The following is a 20,278-nucleotide window of genomic DNA, read 5'->3' on the forward strand; positions in this document are numbered from 1 at the left end:
TCTTGCCAGAGTGGCGCATGCTCTGGTTATCTCCTGCTTGGACTACTGCAATGTGCTCTACCTTTGAAGGTGATTTGGAAATTGCAACTAATGCAGAATGGAGCAGCTAGACTGGTGACTGGGAGCAGCCCCTGGGACCATATAACACCAGTCCTGAAAGACCTACATTGGCTCCCAGTAGGTTTTTGAGCACAATTCAAAGTGTTGGTGCTGACCTTTAAAGCCCTAAATGGCCTTGGCCCAGTATACCTGAAGGAGTGTCTCCACCCCCATCACTCAGCCTGGAAACCGAAGCCCAGCTCCAAGGGCCTTCTGGCAGTTCCCTCCCTGTGAGAAGTGAGGTTACAGGGAACCAAGCAGAGGACCTTCTCAGCAGTGGCACCTGTCCTGTGGAACGCCCTCCCACCAGATGTCAATGGTATAAAGAAATACACATCTTTTAGACGATATCTGAAGGCAGCCCTGTATCAGGAGGTTTTCAAATGTTTGAAAACAACATTAAATGGTGCCCATTGCGACTGGTGGGGTGGAAGTCAGGACAGCCAAACAGTAGATGGCACCAGAGTCAATGACAAGCAGAACCACCTAATTCTAGTTTTGTCCCCATCCTCCTCCTTAGATGACACCAGAGTCAATGACAAGCAGAACCACCTAATTCTAGTTTTGTCCCCATCCTCCTCCTGCCTGCTGAGTTCTATGAAGGCAACTCTGATACAAAGGAAGAGGAAACTTACAGCCTGTTACAACCTCTACACTTGTTGTAAGCAAAGAGGCAGGCAGCTGTGCGATGGCTGAGGGCAGAGGTTGGTGTAGCAATGACACACTTGCCCTAATTGACCAGTCTCCAGTAGAACCCTTTCACCAGATGTTTCAGAATGCAAACTTCCATCAGCACCAGCCAGAAAAGTCAGTAGTCAGGGATGATGGAAGCTGTAATTCATAACATGTAAGGGGCACCATACTGGTGGAAACTGCTCTTACAGCACAGAGGAGGAGGCATGGTCCACAAATAACAACACTTTGGAGGTCCCGAGCCTCAAAGAGGTTAGATTGGTTTCAACTAGGGCCAGGGCCTTTTCAGTATTGGCCCTGACTTGGTGGAACGCTCTGTCACAAGAGACTAGAGCCCTGCGGGACTTGACATCTTTCCGCAGGGCCTGCAAGACAGAGCTGTTCCGCCTAGCCTTTGGTTTGGACTCAGTCTGACCCTTATGTTTCCCTCCCCTTATGGTCTTGATTTATCAGCTATTTTAAAATGAGGCTGCATTTTAAATTGCATTTTAACTTGTATTTTAAATAGGGGGTTTTCCCCTCCCTCTCTTTCCCCCTATTATGTTTTTACTGTGATTTTATTTTATTGGTGTTAGCTGCCCTGAGCCCGGCTCTGGCCGGGGAGGGTGGGGTATAAATAAAATTTTATTATTATTATTATTAAGTCATGGGATTAGAATTTAATAGTGAAGTAAATGTGTCTTATTGTCAAATAAACTGTGTTCTATGCTATCCACAAAACAGAATTGATTCATAGGCTATTAATCCACTTAATAACTACCTTTACTTTCTCCTCCTTTCTTCAAGCTTCTAATTACTAGGTTCGCCTGTCTTGCACTTATATTGAACTCCCCAGGATAGTGACCTGGAATTGTTGCTGCCTGATTTTGCCACTAGATCTGTTTGGACGTAGACTGATTCTCCACGCTTGACCTTGGCTAGTTTGTACTGTGTTGCATCTGTAACCCTGTCTTCATTGTGAAAGACTTGCATGTTCTTTGCCTGGGACCCTAACCTTTCAGGGCATCCCCTGGAGTGCGTCCAGTGGGGCCAAAGAGCACTGCAAATTGTGTGGCAGACATGGCAGAGGGAAGCTCTATGCTTTTTTGACATGGCAGTGATCCCTGCAAGTAGAATGGCAGTTCTGCCAACTGTCCCATTTTTAGTGGGACACCTTTGATCACAGACGCCAGTCCCAGAACGTCCCATTTTCTTGGTCTGGTGCTCTGGTGTGTGCTCTAGTCTGGTATTGGCACCAAAGACGCTCATTCTGGTGATCAGCAGCAGCATTGCATCAAAGACCCTTCCCATCCTTATCAATAGGAGTATAGCATCTAGATCAAGGGAAGTAATAGTGCCACTGTATTCTGCTCTGGTCAGACCTCACCTGGGGTACTGTGTCCAGTTCTGGGCACCACAATTCAAGAAGGACACTGACAAACTGGAACGTGTCCAGAGGAGGGCAACCAAAATGGTCAAAGGCCTGGAAACGATGCCTTATGAGGAACGGCTAAGGGAGCTGGGCATGTTTAGCCTGGAGAAGAGGAGGTTAAGGGGTGATATGATAGCCATGTTCAAATATATAAAAGGATGTCACATAGAGGAGGGAGAAAGGTTGTTTTCTGCTGCTCCAGAGAAGCGGACACGGAGCAATGGATCCAAACTACAAGAAAGAAGATTCCACCTAAACATTAGGAAGAACTTCCTGACAGTAAGAGCTGTTCGACAGTGGAATTTGCTGCCAAGGAGTGTGGTGTAGTCTCCTTCTTTGGAGGTCTTTAAGCAGAGGCTTGACAACCACATGTCAGGAGTGCTCTGATGGTGTTTCCTGCTTGGCAGGGGGTTGGACTCGATGGCCCTTGTGGTCTCTTCCAACTCTATGATTCTAGGATTCTATGATCCAGCACTCTGACACAACTCTTCTGGTCACCAGAGTGATGGGAGAGAGCATTGAGAGAGATGAGAGTGAAGGCAAGTGGCACAAGCTGATGGTGAGGGTGGGGAGGGTGAGTGGTTGGAGCGGTGAGGAGGGAGAGCAGCAAGAGTGGGGGGTGGCCTTGAGGGATGTTGTAGTGGCCCAAAGGGCAACAATAAATGTGATAATATGTACCCCTGCAAATCCTTGAGTGTGCTTCTAATAGAGAAGTTATGGTAGCCTGTTACTTTATGAAACTGATGATTTTGAAAGTTGCCGCCCCCCATTGGGGCAGAAATACAGCTAATGTGTGAATCACAAAGATACAGCTCAAAGCTAGAACCTAAGCTGCTACATGGTGCAAATGGCTACACATAATATAGGTTCCCAACATGCATACAAACACAATGTAACAGAACACGGTGGGAATCAGAACTTAATCAGCAGAAATTGCCAGTGCTTATTGCGCATGTGTATTAAACATGAAATGAGGTGATGATGTACCTGATTGGTGAAAATTGAAATGCTTAGTTTGAAAATTTATAAATACCACTGCCTGGACCATGGGGCAGGGTTGCAGTTTTGCGGAATGATCCATCTGTAACCTATTGCTTTGCAATAAACAACACTGGACTCCTAACTCCTCACGTTTTTGAGTTTTATTGGCTTAAACTCAAGAGATAAGATATTTTCTGGCATACAACAGGGAGACATGGGAGGGATGTTGTCCCAGATTTTGTTTAGAAAAAGTTGGGGCACATGGAATGGGTTTCACTATGCAAGCAGACTGCAGACAATCAAGAGGTACATTTTCTGGCCAGGCAAAAGCAATCCAGGAAGATATGGTCTGGAGAGAAGAAGAAGAAGAGTTTGGATTTGATATCCCTCTTTATCACTACCCGAAGGAGTCTCAAAGCTGCTAACATTCTCCTTTCCCTTCCTCCCCCACAACAAACACTCTGGGAGGTGAGCGGGGCTGAGAGACTTCAAGAAGTGTGACTAGCCCAAGGTCACCCAGCAGTTGCATGTGGAGGAGCGGAGACGCGAACCTGGTTCACGAGATTACGAGTCCACCATTCCTAACCACTACACCACACTGGCTCTCACAAAGAGTCACAAGAACCAAATATAGAGATCTGGAAGGTCACATTTGGCCCCAGAGCCTAAAAATCTCCATCCCTATGCTGGAGGAGGAAGAGGAGAGGATAGAGGGTGGAGAAAGACCTGTGAGTGGAGGAGGCCCCCTTTTTCCATCCGTTGGACCCCCGGGAAACTCAACAAACCTGCTGTAACCTTCCCAGAATGGCTGGCTAAACTCAGCCAGATGGGCAGGGTATAAATATTATTATTAGGTGTGGGGCAGGGCTGCCAACTTGAATAAAACATTGTGGCGCCCCAGGTAAGCATAATCAATTGCATGATGCAGTGCACACACACCACTTGAATGGGAATGCCCATCAACTTTGTGGGGGTCCAGACCCCTCAAATGTTTTATTGTGGGGGCCGGAGCCCCCACTGCCCCTAGGAGTTGGCTTCTATGGTGTGGAGAGTGCAGCTGAATGGGACACAGCTGCCAAGAGCCTGAGGAAGTACCATCCACCTTGGGTCTGCCCATAAAAGCAAGTCTGGAGTGAGATACTAGGGCAATGGCTGCTGCTTCCAGGAACTCTTCTCTTTGTGTGACTTTTGTGGATGAGATGAGAGTTTGTTTGAGCCCTGGGTGAGAACCTGGAAGCTGAGAGGGAGGATATGTCAGAAGGGAAATGAACTGATTTATACATATCAATAACTTTGTATTAGTGTGTTATTTTTCTATAAAACAGTGTTATTGTAATATTTTGTTTAAGTAGTCTGTTGTTTCTTCAGTTTTCTGTACACCACTTAGATATATTTAATCAGTATATAATCAGTCAGTCAGTCAGTCTGCCGTTGCTTTAGATCCTTTGCCACCTGCCACCTCAGGTAACCTTTATTCCTCTTGTATCACAATGAAGAAGATTTCCAGATTGAGGTTTAGCAATATGAAAACACAGCTGCCTTTAATAGTTTAATGAATCAATTAACAGACTAGGAGCTAAAGGATTAAATAAAGCACCTCTGATCTTCGGCTGATTCATCACCATAATATTGTGTGCCCTTGAGCTGTAGAAAAAGTGTGGGAGAGATATTGCTTCACAAGTACCTTGTCCCAGTTCAATTGGGCTTAGAACAACAAGATCTCTGCAATGGTTACCGTTGTGAAAAGTGTATTTGTGAATGGTTCAAGCCTATTGCAGACCATCAGAAATTCACATGCTATTAAATTTCTAAAGTTGTCCTAATAGGGTAATGTTTCAGGAGTGAATTCAGTTTGGCTTGCATATAAAGGTTATTCTATGAAATCAGTCTGCACTTTGGTGTCAGATGCTAAAAGAAGACTCAGGAAGCAAACTTTGAAGGAAGGCTATATTTATTGAAATATCACAACTTTGAGGATTTGCAAGAACCAGTAAGCTGCCGAGACCATATAACATTGGTCCTGAAAGACCTACATTGGCTCCCAGTACGTTTCTGGGCACAATTCAAAGTGTTGGTGCTGACCTTTAAAGCCCTAAACGGCCTTGGCCCAGAATACCTGAAGGAGTGTCTCCACCCTCATCGTTCTGCCCAGACACTGAGGTCCAGTGCTGAGGGCCTTCTGGCGGTTCCCTCCCTGAGAGAAGTGAGGTTACAGGGAACCAGGCAGAGGGCCTTCTCGATAGTGGCACCTGCCCTGTGTTACACCCTCCCTTCAGATGTCAAGGGAATAAACAACTACCAGACTTTTAGAAGACATCTGAAGGCAGCCCTGTTTAGGGAAGTTTTTAATGACTGATGTTTTAATGTTTTTTTAATCTTTTGTTGTAAGCTGCCCAGAGTGGCTGGGGAAACCCAGCCAGATGGGCAGGCTATTATTATTATTATTATTATTATTATTATTATTAGCCTGATTTACCAACTATATCTACATAATCTGGGCATGGAAGCTTCCGAAGGTGGAGGCTTCAATTCCCTTCCTACTCATGGACAAGTTTGCAGGCATCATAGAAAGGGATTGAAAGGATCCCTTTCTCCTTGGCTGCTCTGAGTACCTCCAGTATATGAACTCAGTTGGTCTCATCTTGGAGGTCCCGGGCCACAGGAAGGTAAGGCTGGCCTCAACCAGGGCTTTTTCAGGTGTGGCTCCAATCTGGTGGAACACTCTGTCACAAGAGACCAGGGCCCTGCGGGACTTCACATCTTTCCGCAGGGCCTGCAAGACGGAGCTGTTCCACCAGGTCTTTGGCCAAGGCACAGCCTGACCCCCTCCTTTGGTAATCCTCACAGAACTCTAGCCCATGGCTGCCATTAATTTGATTTGAACTGATTTTATAATGAATTGATTTTAGAATGCTGTATTATTTTACTGTTGTTAGCCACTCTGAGCCCAGCTTTGGCTGGGGAGAGGGGGATATAAATTATTAATTATTATTATTATTATTATTATTATTATTATTATTATTATTATTATTATTATTCCCTGTGGCTCTGCTGGCTCAGCTTTCAACCCAATGTGCATGCCAGATAAAAGGGCAACCCCAAAAAACCCTTGCAAAGCCAAGCAGGGCGACAAAGAGTGCCCTCAATGCAATACTGCCTCATTTGATTAACCCACCACTCGTAACCTGTCCCTTCCTTCCCAGACTAGCTGCCAATTAAACCAAGCAAAACCAAACGCTTCCACACAGAGTCCTTCCAGCAGCATGAAGCAGACGCTGGTCCTCCCTATTGCTGGCCTCCCTGAATGTGACAGCAATTCCATCTTGCCTCTAAAGCAAGAAATAAATAATGAAAATGAAGGCCACCATAGGTTGTGGTGCCATCTAGCGATCAACCTGATGTTTCACATGGTACAGGGACAGAATGTCCACGCATTCTGAAATCTGAAAGAGAAGATGTTTCAGGGCATCTAGGGATTCCAACCTCTCTCTATTAAAAGGGAAGGTCTGATCCTGATTTTTGCTGCTGGTGGTCTTCTTTTGCTAGCATATTGGAATTTGGAAAACAAATAAATACATACAAGTCCCCTGCTTGTTAGCCACCCTGAGCCTGACCTTGGCTGGGGAGGGTGGGGTATAAATAAAAATTATCATCATCATCATCATTATTTAAAAAAACAAAAACCAGTCTAAGGAGACAAACTTAACTGTCCCTCTGACACTTTCCTTTGTTTAGTATTTAGCTTAGCATAGTAAAATTGTGCCCATGCCCATACAAAAAAAAAAAAAAAAAAAAAGGTGTTATGCATTTTAGAGGTCTCGATTAGTGCTGGAAATTGAAATGTGGGGTGGTGGTGTTGAAGTGTGGGAGGAACACAAAAGAAACTCACAGAGAACAGGTTCCATGCTGAAGCTAAGCTTTAATGAAAGGAGGCGGCGCCTTGCCTGGGCTCTCCTATTAATAGCAACAATATTTAGAGCGGCCACTTCCCAGCCCTCCACCAAGAGAGGATCCCCCACCACAGGCAGTATATCCACCCACTCGAACTGGCTCACAGGTGGCAGTAAGGACTGCTCCTGGGATGACCACATTACAGGGAGATGGCTTGATGACTACTTCACATGGTGGCAGCTGACCGATGCAGCCAATGTTGCCTCCAGAGGTCAGGCCGAGGCTACTCGATGACACTCCTCCACTGTAGGACGCCAAGCCCCCTGAGATGCTACCACCGCAAGGGGAGCACAGTGAGCCCACACCCCCGACCGGGTAGCTGACGCAGGATGGGGCGCAGGATGGGGTGCAGCAGGGCTGGCAGGATGAGACGAAGCCACAAGACATCTTGGAGGGATGGAGCTGGGTCTGAAAGGACAAGTTGCGGTTTTGAGGATGGGTAAAACATCCACCCTCTTCATTCATGGTTCATTCATTCCGTTTTGAGAAATAGTATCAGCAGCAGCAGCAGTGCCTGCTTTGTAAAACTCTTCCAGTCTGCCCCCAACCCTCTTACAATCAGCAGTTTATCATTTATTTTAAGAATAACCAATAAATAATGATCACCAAGACCAGCAGGGTCTGGGTGATACAGAGTGCAAAGCAGAAAATATTACATCATAAGAAGCAATTCAATTAAAAAACCTATCATCTATGCACCACACCAGCAATACTGGAACAGTGGCGTCCTTCTTAGTTGTGGTGTCACTGGGGTGGCAACTGAAGTGACCTTAAGGGGCAGCTTCCATTTCTGGAATGCCAGCCCCACTGAGCTCTGTCTGCCTGCCTTATTATTAACTTTGAGGAAGGATGTAAAACCATTCCTGTCTGAGCAGACATTTGGTGTCTGAGAAATCTGTTCCAGGCAACCCTGAAATTATTACTTGGGTGCATGTGATTATTTTTTATACTTTAGCTCCGTTTCTGGGTCTTCTCTCTTTTCACCATTAGCCCTCCCTCACAACTGCTGCTGCCAATGTACAATATTGGGATGATGATCACATGCCTTTCTACCTCATTTCCCCTGGTTCACTCCTTGGCCTCTCAAGGTAAGTCAGGAAAAGAGCCCTGTTCAAAGCCCTGGAGAGCTACAACCAGTCTGTGTAGACCAGGAATGAAGGAACATCTGAGACCTTCCAGATGCTGATGAACTCCCACATCCATCAGCTCTGGATGGCAGGGCCAAGGGCCAAGGATGATGGGAGTTGCAGACCAGCAACTCCTGAAGAAGCAAAGATGTTCCCTAGCCATGGCGTAGACAATTGTGAACTTGACCCCATGGAAAAGACATCTTCCTCAAAATCTAACTCTCTAAAGTTCAGAAAGCAGAAGCAGTTCTAGGTTCAAAGAAAGAGATGGAGAGCATGCAGTTCATATGGAAGAGGCAATAAAAGATGTGAAATTCTCTCACTTACCAAGTTCTCAGTGAAATATTCAGGTGGAGCTGAGAAGAGCTGATGGAAGAATCGCGACTCAAAGGTCCTTTTATACGGTGCAAGGAGAGCAAGTCCCTCCCTTGAAGCCTAAAACGTCTACAGGTGTTCTGCCTAACAAAGTGCCTACTAATTAATCCAACCTGTTTTTATGTAGCCTTTCCTTACCTGACCTGTGTTTATTATTTTCAAATTGTACACTGCCAATCCTCTTTCATCATCTACCTGTTAATACCTGTGATTATTTAGTGCACTTTAAAAAATTGTTATTTTCCTCCTTTTCATAGACACAGGATTTTTTTCCAGCTGGAATCTGCCAGAACTCAGTTCTGGTAACCCTCTGGTGGACCCCATTGCCAATATAAGGTAAAAGGTAAAGGACCTTTGGATGGTTAAGTACTGTCAAAGGAGACTATGGGGTTGTGGTGCTCATCTCAGGCCAAGGGAGCCAGCGTTTGTCCATAGACAGTTTTCTGGGTCATGTGGCCAGCATTACTAAACTGCTACTGGTGCATGGAGGACCATGCTGAGTGTCAGAGCGCACAGAAACACCGTTTACCTTCCCGCCGGAGCGGTACCTATTTATCTACTTGCACTTTGATGTGCTTTCGAACTGCTAGGTTGGCAGGAGCTGGGACAGAGCAATGGAAGCTCACCCCGTTGTGAGGATTTGAACCACCAACCTTTTGAACAGCAAGCCCAAGAGGCTCAGTGGTTTAGACCACAGCGCCACCCGCGCCCCTTGCCGATATAAGAGAACTTGGGAGGCATTTGTGGTGAGTTCCAGCACCTCTTTTTCTAGGAAAATAGCACTGCATACACCTGTCAAGACTTCAAGCCCCCTTCAACTGCATCCTCAAGATGTTTGTACACTCCATTTTCTCATTCTGGGACAGTTTCCTCTGTTTTACAGAATTCCTTTTAAACTTTCTTCAAAATTCCTACAGATGTCAACATTAAACAACACCTTCCCCATTCAATTCAAAGGACAAGCACGGTGCTGCAGGGTTCTGTCCTGGGCCCATTGTTTTTCAATGTCTTTATAAATGACTGGGATGATGGAATTTGCAGATGACACCAAACTGGGAGGCAAACTAATGCTGCAGAAGATGGAACTGAGATTCAAGATGACTTTAACAGATAGGAGAACCTAGTGGATCACAAGCTTAACACCATGGGTAGGCAAACTAAGGCCTGGGGGCCGGATCCGGCCCAATCGCCTTCTAAATCCAGCCTGCGGACTGTCCGGGAATCAGCGTGTTTTTACATGAGTAGAATGTGTCCTTTTATTTGAAATGCATCTCTGGGTTATTTGTGGGGCCTGCCTGGTGTTTTTACATGAGCAGAATGTGTGCTTTTATTTAAAATACAACTCTGGGTTATTTGTGGGGCACAGGAATTCGTTCATATATTTTTTTCTAAATATAATCCGGCCCCCCACAAGGTCTGAGGGACAGTGGACTGGCCCCCTGCTAAAAAAGTTTGCTGACCCCAGCACACAAATCAATGGTGTTATACATTAGCAAAAACAGCTATTGCTATCAACAGAAGTATAGTGGCCAGATCAAGGGAAATAATAGTCCCAGTCTATTCAGCCTTGGTTAGACCCCACCTGGAATACTGTGTCCCACAGAATACTGGGTGCCACAATTTAAGAAGGATATTGACAAGCTGGGAGGTGTGCAGAGGAGGGCGACCAAGATGGTCAAGGTCTGGAAAGTAAGCCTTATGAGGAATGTTTTGAGGGAGTTGGGTATGTTTATCCTGGAAAACAGACTAAGAGTAGATATGGTAAAGGCAAAGGGACCCCTGACCATTAGGTCCAGTCATCACCGACTCTGAGGTTGCGGCGCTCATCTCACTTTATTGGCTGAGGGAGCCGGCGTACAGCTTTCTTCTGATCGGCAAATCCTAGTTTCTGTGGTTTAGCCCACAGCGCCACCCGCGTCCCTAGTAGATATGGTAGCCATCTTCAAATATTTCGAGGGCTGTCACATGGAAGATGGAGCAAGCTTGTCTTCTCCTGTTCCAGAGGGTAGGTTTTGAACCAATGGCTTCAAGTTACAAAAAAGGTGATTCCAACCAAACATCAGGAAGAACTTTCTTTATTGAAGATTTTCTTGGAAGAACTTTCTGATGGAAAGAGCTGTTCAACTGTGGAACAGTCTCCTTTGGGAGGCTGTAGTCTCCTCTTCCTTGGAGGTTTTTAAGCAGAGCTCAAAAGCATTGTTATAGGTGTTTCAGCTGAGATTCCTGCATCACAAGGGATTGGACCACACGACCTTTGGACCTTCCAATTCTAGGATTCTTCGATTCTAGGATTTATGGTCATGGAAGCTTGCAGCAACTTTTAAAAAGAAAAAGAAAATAACAGGGGAAGAGAGATTCTGCCAAACTTTAGATTCATTCTCTAAATCAACGATGATGAAGGCCTGGAGCATGAATGAAGCTTCTTTAGCACCTCCCCTCTCTTTGATTTGGTGAAGCCATAGAATTAAATCTAAATAGTCAGGCATGAGCCATCTGAGTTGCTAAAATGTCCAGTCACTAGTATTTGCTTTCTTTAATATTAGAGGGTTGGAGTGTCCAATTTTGGGATGAGATGCTCAGATCTTTATGGCTTCTACTAGATCCTGGCTCCCATGGGAGTCATTAAAGCTGAAGTTATTAAATGAAAAACAGCAGGTGTTCTTACTCGGACAGCCTCAGGCAGCACCTTTTGGTATAAACACCACAACACACTTCCAAATAATAGTCAGGTTGGGTGCTAATTTGTGTCAAACCAACACTACCAATTTGTGATTTAAGAATATGTTTGTGTAGGGTTTTGATGAGGGACGGGTGGTCTTTCACAAGCCATTTACAGATCTCCTAGCATAGGCATTACAGTGGCACCTTGGTTCTAAACTTAATCCATTCCGGAAGTCCGTTCCAAAACCAAAGCGTTCCAAAACCAAGGTGTGCTTTCCCATAGAAAGTAATGCAAAATGAATGAATGTGTTCCAGACTTTTAAATACAACCCCTAAAACAGCAATACAACAAGAATTTTACTATCTAACAAGACTACTGATCCATAAAATGAAAGCAATAATCAGTGTAAAAAAATAGGTAAAGAGACCCCCGACCATTAGCTCCAGTCGCAGACGACTCTGGGGTTGCGGCGCTCATCTCGCTTTACTGGCTGAGGGAGCTGGCATTTGTCCGCAGACAGTTTTTCTGGGTCATGTGGCCAGCATGACTAAGCCATTTCTGGCAAGCCGTAGCGGCGCACAGAAATGCCATTTACCTTCCCGCCGGAGCGGTACCTATTGATCTACTTGCACTTTGATGTGCTTTTGAACTGTTAGGTTGGCAGGAGCAGGGACAGAGCAACGGGAGCTCACCTTGTCATGGGGATTCGAACCGCCGACCTTCTGATCGGCAAGCCCTAGGCTCTGTGGTTTAGACCACAGCGCCACCCGCGTCCCTTAATAATCAATGTACTGTACTATAAAATAAATAAGACAGTATTGTAGATGATAAAAATTAAAATTACTTTTTTTCTTACCTGCACGGATGATACGCATTGTTTGGATGGGGGGGGTATCCATTTCTGCAGTCACACAATCAATCAATCAATCAATCAATAGCTGAACTGGGTTCCACACAGTCACAAAAACAAATTAACCGAAAAAGCCTCAAAAACAAAAATACAAAATAAATAGCAAAAGCAACAGCACCAAACCTAATCCATTCCAGAAGTCCGTTTGACTTCTGACATGTTCAAAAACCAAGGCGCAGCTTCTGATTGGTGCAGGCGCCCCGGAAACAATAGCTGACAACCGCACCAGAAGTTTGACTTCTGAAAAACGTTCAAAAACCAGAACAATTCATTCCAGGTTTTCTGCGTTTGAGAACCAAGGCATTTGAGAACCAAGGTACCACTGTATTTTGCCCTTGTGAGGTTCACCAACTTTTTAGATTGGGGGCAAATTTGCAAACCGGGGAAACCATCATGGGCATCACAAACACTGCAACCACACGTGCATCACAACTTACTCTATTGCTTAAAGTTGTGGGTCTGTCACCACTTCCATTGTCCAGTGCTTTCTTACAATTTACATCAGATCAGTAATACTTGTCCAAAATTCTTTTCATTCATATCCTGGAACAAAAATGTGAAAAATCGCTTTTTACCGCTGTATCGGAACAAACAAAAAACTTCTTAAAACTGGTTCTCTACCTCACACTAATATTTTCCAAAGCTCTCTCTTTTTGCACTCATAAAGGCATTGTGTTCAAGCGCATATATCTGAGCAAAAGCAGTTTCCCTTTCCAGTGCCAATGTGTGTTGGCTGTGCGAACCCAATGTAAAAGTTGGTAATGACTGGGGAATGTACACCATTAAAATTGCCTCCGCTTCCATGGCTGTCAAGGAGGTTAGGGTCTTGTGCTGCCAGCACAATTCCTCTACATTATGGACTATGTGGATAGCATTCCTTTAATGTCAGTTAAAGTAAGGCCAATTTTTCAACTTGCGCTTGTTGGACTCACTGTTGGGGATTCTGGAGAAGCAACAACATGATATTGAGTGCTTGTGCAAAGAATCACAGACCCTCCAAGCGTCTCTAATTTCTAGGGATGTCCCTGATTTGGAGAAACTGTACAGTGGTACCTCTGGATGCGAACAGGATCCGTTCCGGAGCCCCGTTCGCATCCTGAGTAGACCATAACATGCGACTGCGCGACTGCACATGCACGGGTCGCATTTCGCTGCTTCTGTGCATACGCGTGATGTCATTTTGAGCGTCTGTGAATGCGCAAGCGGTGAAACCTGGAAGTAACACATTCCGCTACTTCCGGGTCACCAAGGAGCGTAACCTGAAAACGCTCAACCTGAAGCATGTTTAACCCGAGGTATGACTGTACTGGCTTCTGATTTGATCCTGGAATGTCCCACTTTCCTTAGGCTGTGCCTATTTTGATAGGAGAAATGTTGGAGGGTATGAAGTTATTCCACCCTCGAGCTCTCTGAAGGTAATCATTTTTTAGTGGGAGAACTGCACCACAAAATTCAGATAAGCATACATTTCAAGGGACGCGGGTGGTGCTGTGGGTTAAACCACAGAGCCTAGGACTTGCTGATCAGAAGGTCGGCGGTTCGAATCCCCACAACAGGGTGAGCTCCCATTGCTCGGTCCCTGCTCCTGCCAACCTAGCAGTTCGAAAGCACATAAAAGTGCAAGTAGATAAATAGGTACCGCTCTGGCGGGAAGGTAAATGGCGTTTCCGTGCACTGCTCTGGTTCGCCAGAAGCGGCTTAGTCAGGCTGGCCACATGACCCGGAAGCTGTACGCCGGCTCCCTCGGCCAATAAAGCGAGATGAGCGCCACAACCCCAGAGTCAGCCACGACTGGACCTAATGGTCAGGGGTCCCTTTACCTTTACCTTTACCTTTTATACATTTCAAAGAATGGCTAAATTTCAATTTTCATATTGTTTTGGAAAGTGTAGATTTGATAGATTCAGTTTTAAATGCAGATCAAATCAATTTTCTCCTGCATCCAAACTAAGCCCCCAGAAATCTGAAAGACGAGACACAGAAGCCATACTGTTGACCTTGTTGCCCAAATGGTCCTGAAGAAAATAGCTATTGTGACCTACCTTTAAAATTAATGGTCTGCTTCAAGGAAACTAATCTACTATGTGGTGCTTAGACTTGTAATATTCTTCAATGAAAAGAGAAATTAGGGTGGAACAAGCACACCCAAACTTCCAGGATTAAGAAGGGGCAAGTGATCACAAACCAAAGCAGGGCTGTGATTGGAGCACCTTGACTTATGAGGAATACAGTAAATGATAGTCCTTGTGACCAAAGATGCCTTCTGGCTTCTTTGAAAACTGTATAAAAGCTCTCTGCATTGCTTGACACATCCAACAGCTTCTATCGACTCCTCTTGACTTCTCTTCTTCATCAGCTCTCACCGGTAAGTTGGATTTAACTCAACTTTCTTTACAGCTTGTAGACTGTGAGGTGTTTTTTTGCGGTGGTGTTTGTAAAACAAGTTTACTTGCTCTTACACTTCTCAAAATGACCGTCATTTTATGAGGTCCCTCTACCTTCCATAAATGATCAACACCTGCAGCTTCATGGACCAGTGAAGCACCAGCTCTTGGGTCCAGTTTGTGCTAGGACAATGTCTCAGCTTTTTCTGTAGATGTACAGTGGTACCTTGGGTTACATACGCTTCAGGTTACAGACTCCGCTAACCCAGAAATAGTACCACGGGTTAAGAACTTTGCTTTAGGATGAGAACAGAAATTGTGCTCCGGCGGTGCAGCGGCAGCAGGAGGCCCCATTAGCTAAAGTGGTGCTTCAGGTTAAGAACAGTTTCAGGTTAAGAATAGACCTTCGGAACAAATTAAGTACTTAACCTGAGGTAACACTGTACTTGCCTGTCTTCCAAGGTGGAGATCTGGGACTGCATCCAACTAAGTCCTACTCAACATAGACCTGTTGAAATGAATGGACTTAAGTTCAATATGGCCCTTGGTTCCAAGGGGTAAATTCTGAGTAAGTCTCACATGCATTGGCGTATTCATTTTTGTTCTTCACATCTTGTTCCAGGCTAACCTTCAACTCCTCCAACATGGTGTCCTGTTGTCTCCCATCTTGTGCCATTCCCAGTGGACCCATCTACCCAGTTAGCAGCTGCTGTCAACCTTGCCATCAGCCCTGCTCCTATTCATGTGGACCCATCGCTCCACTGTGTATCCAACCTTCCTGCCAGCCTTCCTGTTGTCTCCCATCTTGTGCCATTCCCAGTGGACCCATCTACCCAGTTAGCAGCTGCTGTCAACCCTGCCATCAGCCCTGCTCCTATCCATGTGGACCCATCGCTCCACTGTGTATCCAACCTTCCTGCCAGTCTTCCTGTTCTCCATCCTGCGTCTTTCCCTGTGGTCCCATCTACCCAGTTAGCAGTTACCAGCCTTCCTGTATCTCATCGTGCCTGCCATCCTGTGTCATTCCAAGTGGGCCCATCTATCCACCTAGTAGCTGCCATTCTTCCTGCATCCCAATCAGTATCTGCAGTCCCTGTTGTAGTCCTTGCTAAAGCGTCAAGGGACAACCCCCCGGTACACAGTCCTGTTGGGAATTGGAAAAAAAATATGGTACGGATTCATGGCTAAGCTTATGGGTGTAGGGTACAGGTGCCCAAAATGCTAAGCTTTCACACTTCTAGCTGAGGTTGGTTTTGTGCCTGCACAGCATCTTTGAGACTCAGTCCCTGCATTGATGTTCTTTCACCCTTTATTTTCTGGAAAAACCCCTTTGCTATCTTTAAAGATGGCTCTCTTTAATCAGGGAAGTGTGACACGTTGTGGTCGGTTTTCCCTGCCAAAGGAGTTCTGTTTGCATTCCCATTGCAAGTAGTAGATTCAGTTCACCCACTGCTCCCGTCTCTTCATTGTTTTCTATGTGGTATCTTCTTGAAAACTGCAAATGGTCTTGGTCTGTTCACTTCATGCTTGTTTCTCAATAAAGTCTACTCTATGCAAGGAAATATTTGCCTCCTGGTCTCTTTTAACTCCTTTGTAATACAACTCAGCAACAACAGAGTCCACCAAGTCTGAGGAATAGATTAATGCAGAGATGTTACTCATCTCTGACTATTGACCGTGCTGTCTGGGGCTGATGGGAGATGGAGCCCAGCAATATAAGAGCAGAGGTAACTGCCTTATGCTGAATCAGTCATTGGGCCATGTGACTCAGAACGGTCTGACTGTAGCTCTCCAGAAATTCAGTCTCCCCCAGTCCCATCTGGAGACCCCAATAATTCAATATGACATTTTCTGCAAAGAAGAAGAAGAAGAAGAAGAAGAAGAAGAAGAAGAAGAAGAAGAAGAAGAAGAAGAAGAAGAAATTATTTATACCCCGACCATCTGGCTGGGTTTCCCCAGCCACTCTGGTTGAGCCATGATCCCATGATCTACCAGGATCACCCCGGCCATCTACCTGTTGATCGCAGCTGACCAGTTGGACACAGTGGCGTAGCGTGGGGGGTGCAGGGGGTGCCGGCCGCACCGGGCGCAACATCTGGGGGTTAGGGTTAGGGGGCGCAAATCCACGGGTTAGGGGGCGCAAATCCACGGGTTAGGGGGCGCAAATCCACGGGTTAGGGGGCACAAATCCACGGGTTAGGGGGCGCAAATCCACGGGTTAGGGGGCGCAAATCCACGGGTTAGGGGGCGCAAATTACTTGCCTTGCCCCAGGTGCTGACAACCCACGCTACGCCACTGGTTGGACAGGTAGATAAATCCCTTTAACTGAATGGGATAAATCCTTTCCCCAAATCCCAGCAGTTTTGTAGGGCCAGGGGAAAATAATCCATGTTGATTAAAAGTCAGACCAATGCAATATCACCTGCGGGATCTGCAGTCTTTCTACCAGACCCTTGCTAGGCATAAACGCTCAAAAGCAGAACTCAACCAGAAAAGTCTCCTGGAGAGGAAGATAGACGAAAGTGCCTCAGCTAAGTGGAGGTTCCAGGTTTGGTCCATGGAAGGCCTAAGTAGGGCTGGCAGAGAACTCCACCTGGAACTCTGGAGGGCCGCCACCAGTCAGTGTAGATTAGTTAATTATGTATTTATTTATCACCCACCTTTCACTGTAAGGTCCCAGTGTTGATTACATCATTAAAAGGCACCATTAGAAACAATTGTTGAATGATACTGAGCTAGAAAAACCAAGATGGACTAAGGATCTGGCTCACTATAAGGCAGCGGACAGTTTTCCTACCAACTCTTCAGTCTGTATCAATGCTGCACAGAGCACCAAGACAAACAAAGCTGAAAAATGTGGACTCCCTCCATCTAATAGTAAACAAAATAATAATAATAATAATAATAATAATAATAATAATAATAATAATAATAATAATAATAATACATTCTTATTTACATCCCACCCATCTGGCTGGGTTTTAGAAACATTCTATGATGATGATGATGTCAGCATTGTTAACGAAGGGACGCGGGTGGTGCTGTGGTCTAAACCACAGAGCCTAGGACTTGCTGATCAGAAAGTCGGTGGTTAGAATCCCCGCGACAGGTGAGCTCCCGTTGCTCGGTCTCTGCTCCTGCCAACCTAGCAGTTCGAAAGCACGTCAAAGTGCAAGTAGATAAATAGGTACTACTCTGGCAGGAAGGTAAACGGCGTTTCCGTGCGCTGCTCTGGTTTGCCAGAAGCGGCTTAGTCATGCTGGCCACATGACCCGGAAAAACTGTCTGCAGACAAACACCGGCTCCCTTGGTCAACAAAGCGAGATGAGCGCCACAACCCCAGAGTCGTCCACAACTGGACCTAACGGTCAGGGGTCCCTTTACCCTCTACCAACAAAGGCGCATACATCTGTTTGTGTATTAGATTTTGTTTAATGAATAAATATGCTAAATATATTAATGGTGTATTTAACTACATAATTATTTACACACACACACACACACAATATATATATATATATATATAAATGCTGTTTATTCAATAACACTAACCTTAATTTACAATATGGAAATTTATTTCAGTGTCAAAGGACTACTGTGTCCCACTTGGTCTGTAAAGTGCTGATTCCTGGGGGCTGAACCCCTCTGAGCCCCCCAGTATTTGTTAGTGGGGTCTGTGCCCCCTCAATGCTCATCTGGGCATGATGCCCAGATGTGTTGCTGTTGTGTATGATGCCTGGACACGGCACGATTGTTTGCAACATCGGGTCTTTGCGTAGTCACATGAGCTGGGTATGTGGTGGCTCCTTCTCCTCCCTCTGCTGCTGCTGTGGAGGGGAAGCAGCCCCTGGACCATGGCCGTGGCAGGAGAAGGAGGAGGTGGAGGATCCACCGCCCGTGGAAGCCAAGCTGCCACGTGACACCTGGATGTCATGTGCGACAGTGTTGCATGACATTGTGACACCACGTGTGATGCCAGGAGGCAACATTGTGATGTCATGATGTCATGCACAGCATCAACCCCCCCCCAGTACAGTGGTGCCTCGCAAGACGAAATTAATTCGTTCCGCGAGTTTTTTTGTCTAGCGAATTTTTCGTCTTGCGAACCACGGTGTCGGGAAAGTTTTGGAAAAGCTTCAAAAATCACCAAAGTCTTTAAAAACCTCAAAAAAGGCTACCACACCACGTTCTATGAGTTGCTCCTCGAAGCCAAGTCGCAACTGTGTTAACGGTGTTAAGAAAAAGGAAACAAACTTGCAAGGCGTTTCCGTCTTGCGAAGCAAGCCCATAGGGAAAATCGTCTTGCAAAGCAGCTCAAAAAACAAAAAACCCTTTCGTCCAGCGAGTTTTTTGTCTTGCGAGGCATTTGTCTTGTGAGGTACCACTGTATCTTTCCGGAGTCAGTGTGTCTGGTTAGACCTCCCTGTCCTAAGTGCTAGAGGTGGTGGTCTGGGCCACTTTCCTGGAATGATGGAGCCATGCTGCTGGTCAACCTACCCAGAAGAGGCATGCTGGAGCCACAGGTGATAAGTGCTCACAAGACTATAGCATGGGGGGGTGGGTGCAGTAGGTGCAGTCTGCCCCGGGCGTCCCCACTGAGGGGGGTGACAAAATGGCGGGCGTCGCAAACTGCGGGGCCTGCCGTGTGCCCAAACCATGTGTCTCTGGTGCCTGCAGACTCCACACTGTCCGCCCACTGCCTCTCCCCCAACTGAAGGGCAGCTGAGGCCCCATGGCACGCCCTGTCCCTATGGGTGTGATGCACCCCATCCAGCGGCGTAGCGTGGGTTGTCAGCACCCGGGGCAAGGCAAGTAATTTGCGCCCCCTAACCTGCCGCCGCTGCCAGCTTCTTCTTGCTGCTGCCTGGGCTGGTCTGTTGTGGTTCTCTCCCACGCTCAGCGCTGCGCTGGGCGGCCGCTGCACTGTCCCTCCCCCAGATAGTCCCTCGCTCTCTCTCCGCACCGCACGCCTGGCACCCACCCCTTCCACAGTGGGCGGCGACACAGTGGCTCAGATCGGATTTGCACAGCCAGCACTGCAGTGAGAGAGAGAGAGTGAGCCAGGTAGGGGCAGAGAGCTGCGAGTGCGAGCGCCCCCCCCCCAGATGTTGCGCCCGGTGCGGCCGGCCCCCCCTGCACCCCCCACGCTACGCCACTGGCCCCATCCCGTCCTTATGGGCACTGCCCGTCCCGTTCCTATGGGTGCCATGCACCCTGTCCTGCCTCTATGGGTGGTTTGCCCTGCCCCAGGTGCCCAAGAGGCTTCCTCTGCTACTGCTACTAGTCAGGTTAAATAGAAGGAGGCAACGTTTTGTGGTTCGCCTCAGTTGCCAACATGTCTCAGGCTTTCTAAAATATTTTCTAAAATTGGGACTGAAAACAAAATGGCAGCCAGTGCAGCAGAGTAGTCAAAATGGTTCCTTTTGGATAACTCCGGAATCAGGGGCATAAGGCCTCTGCATACCAGTTGCTAAAGATCACAAACAGGAGAGTGATTCAGCTTCTGCTTGTGGGTTTCCCAGAGTTGTCTTGTGTGCGTGAGAAGGTGGCACCACTGTGGGCTAAACCACTGAGCCTCTTGGGCTTGCTGATCAGAATGTTGGCGGTTCGAATCCCCATGATGGGGTGAACTTTGGTTTCCGTCACGGTGTCCCGTTGCACTAGAAGCGGTTTAGTCCTGTTGG

At 46.5% G+C, this 20,278-nt stretch overlaps 2 long non-coding RNA genes across 2 annotated transcripts; one reads left to right on the top strand and one right to left on the bottom strand.

Moving 5' to 3' along the window:
* Nucleotides 1-7,083: 7,083 nt before the first annotated feature.
* LOC310693827 lies at nt 7,084-8,625 on the bottom strand. Its single transcript, XR_014519393.1, has 2 exons — nt 8,590-8,625; nt 7,084-7,543 (listed from the first exon to the last, which is right to left on the bottom strand). It is a non-coding gene; the product is annotated as an uncharacterized lncRNA (long non-coding RNA).
* Nucleotides 8,626-14,525: 5,900 nt separating this feature from the next.
* LOC310695127 lies at nt 14,526-16,155 on the top strand. The gene is made up of 2 exons (XR_014519939.1): nt 14,526-14,574; nt 15,216-16,155. It is a non-coding gene; the product is annotated as an uncharacterized lncRNA (long non-coding RNA).
* The last annotated feature ends 4,123 nt before the right edge of the window (nt 16,156-20,278 follow it).

The sequence above is a fragment of the Podarcis liolepis genome (genome assembly GCF_965112155.1).
Source record: "Podarcis liolepis genome assembly, chromosome: 15".
NCBI classification, from domain to species: Eukaryota; Metazoa; Chordata; class Lepidosauria; order Squamata; family Lacertidae; genus Podarcis; species Podarcis liolepis.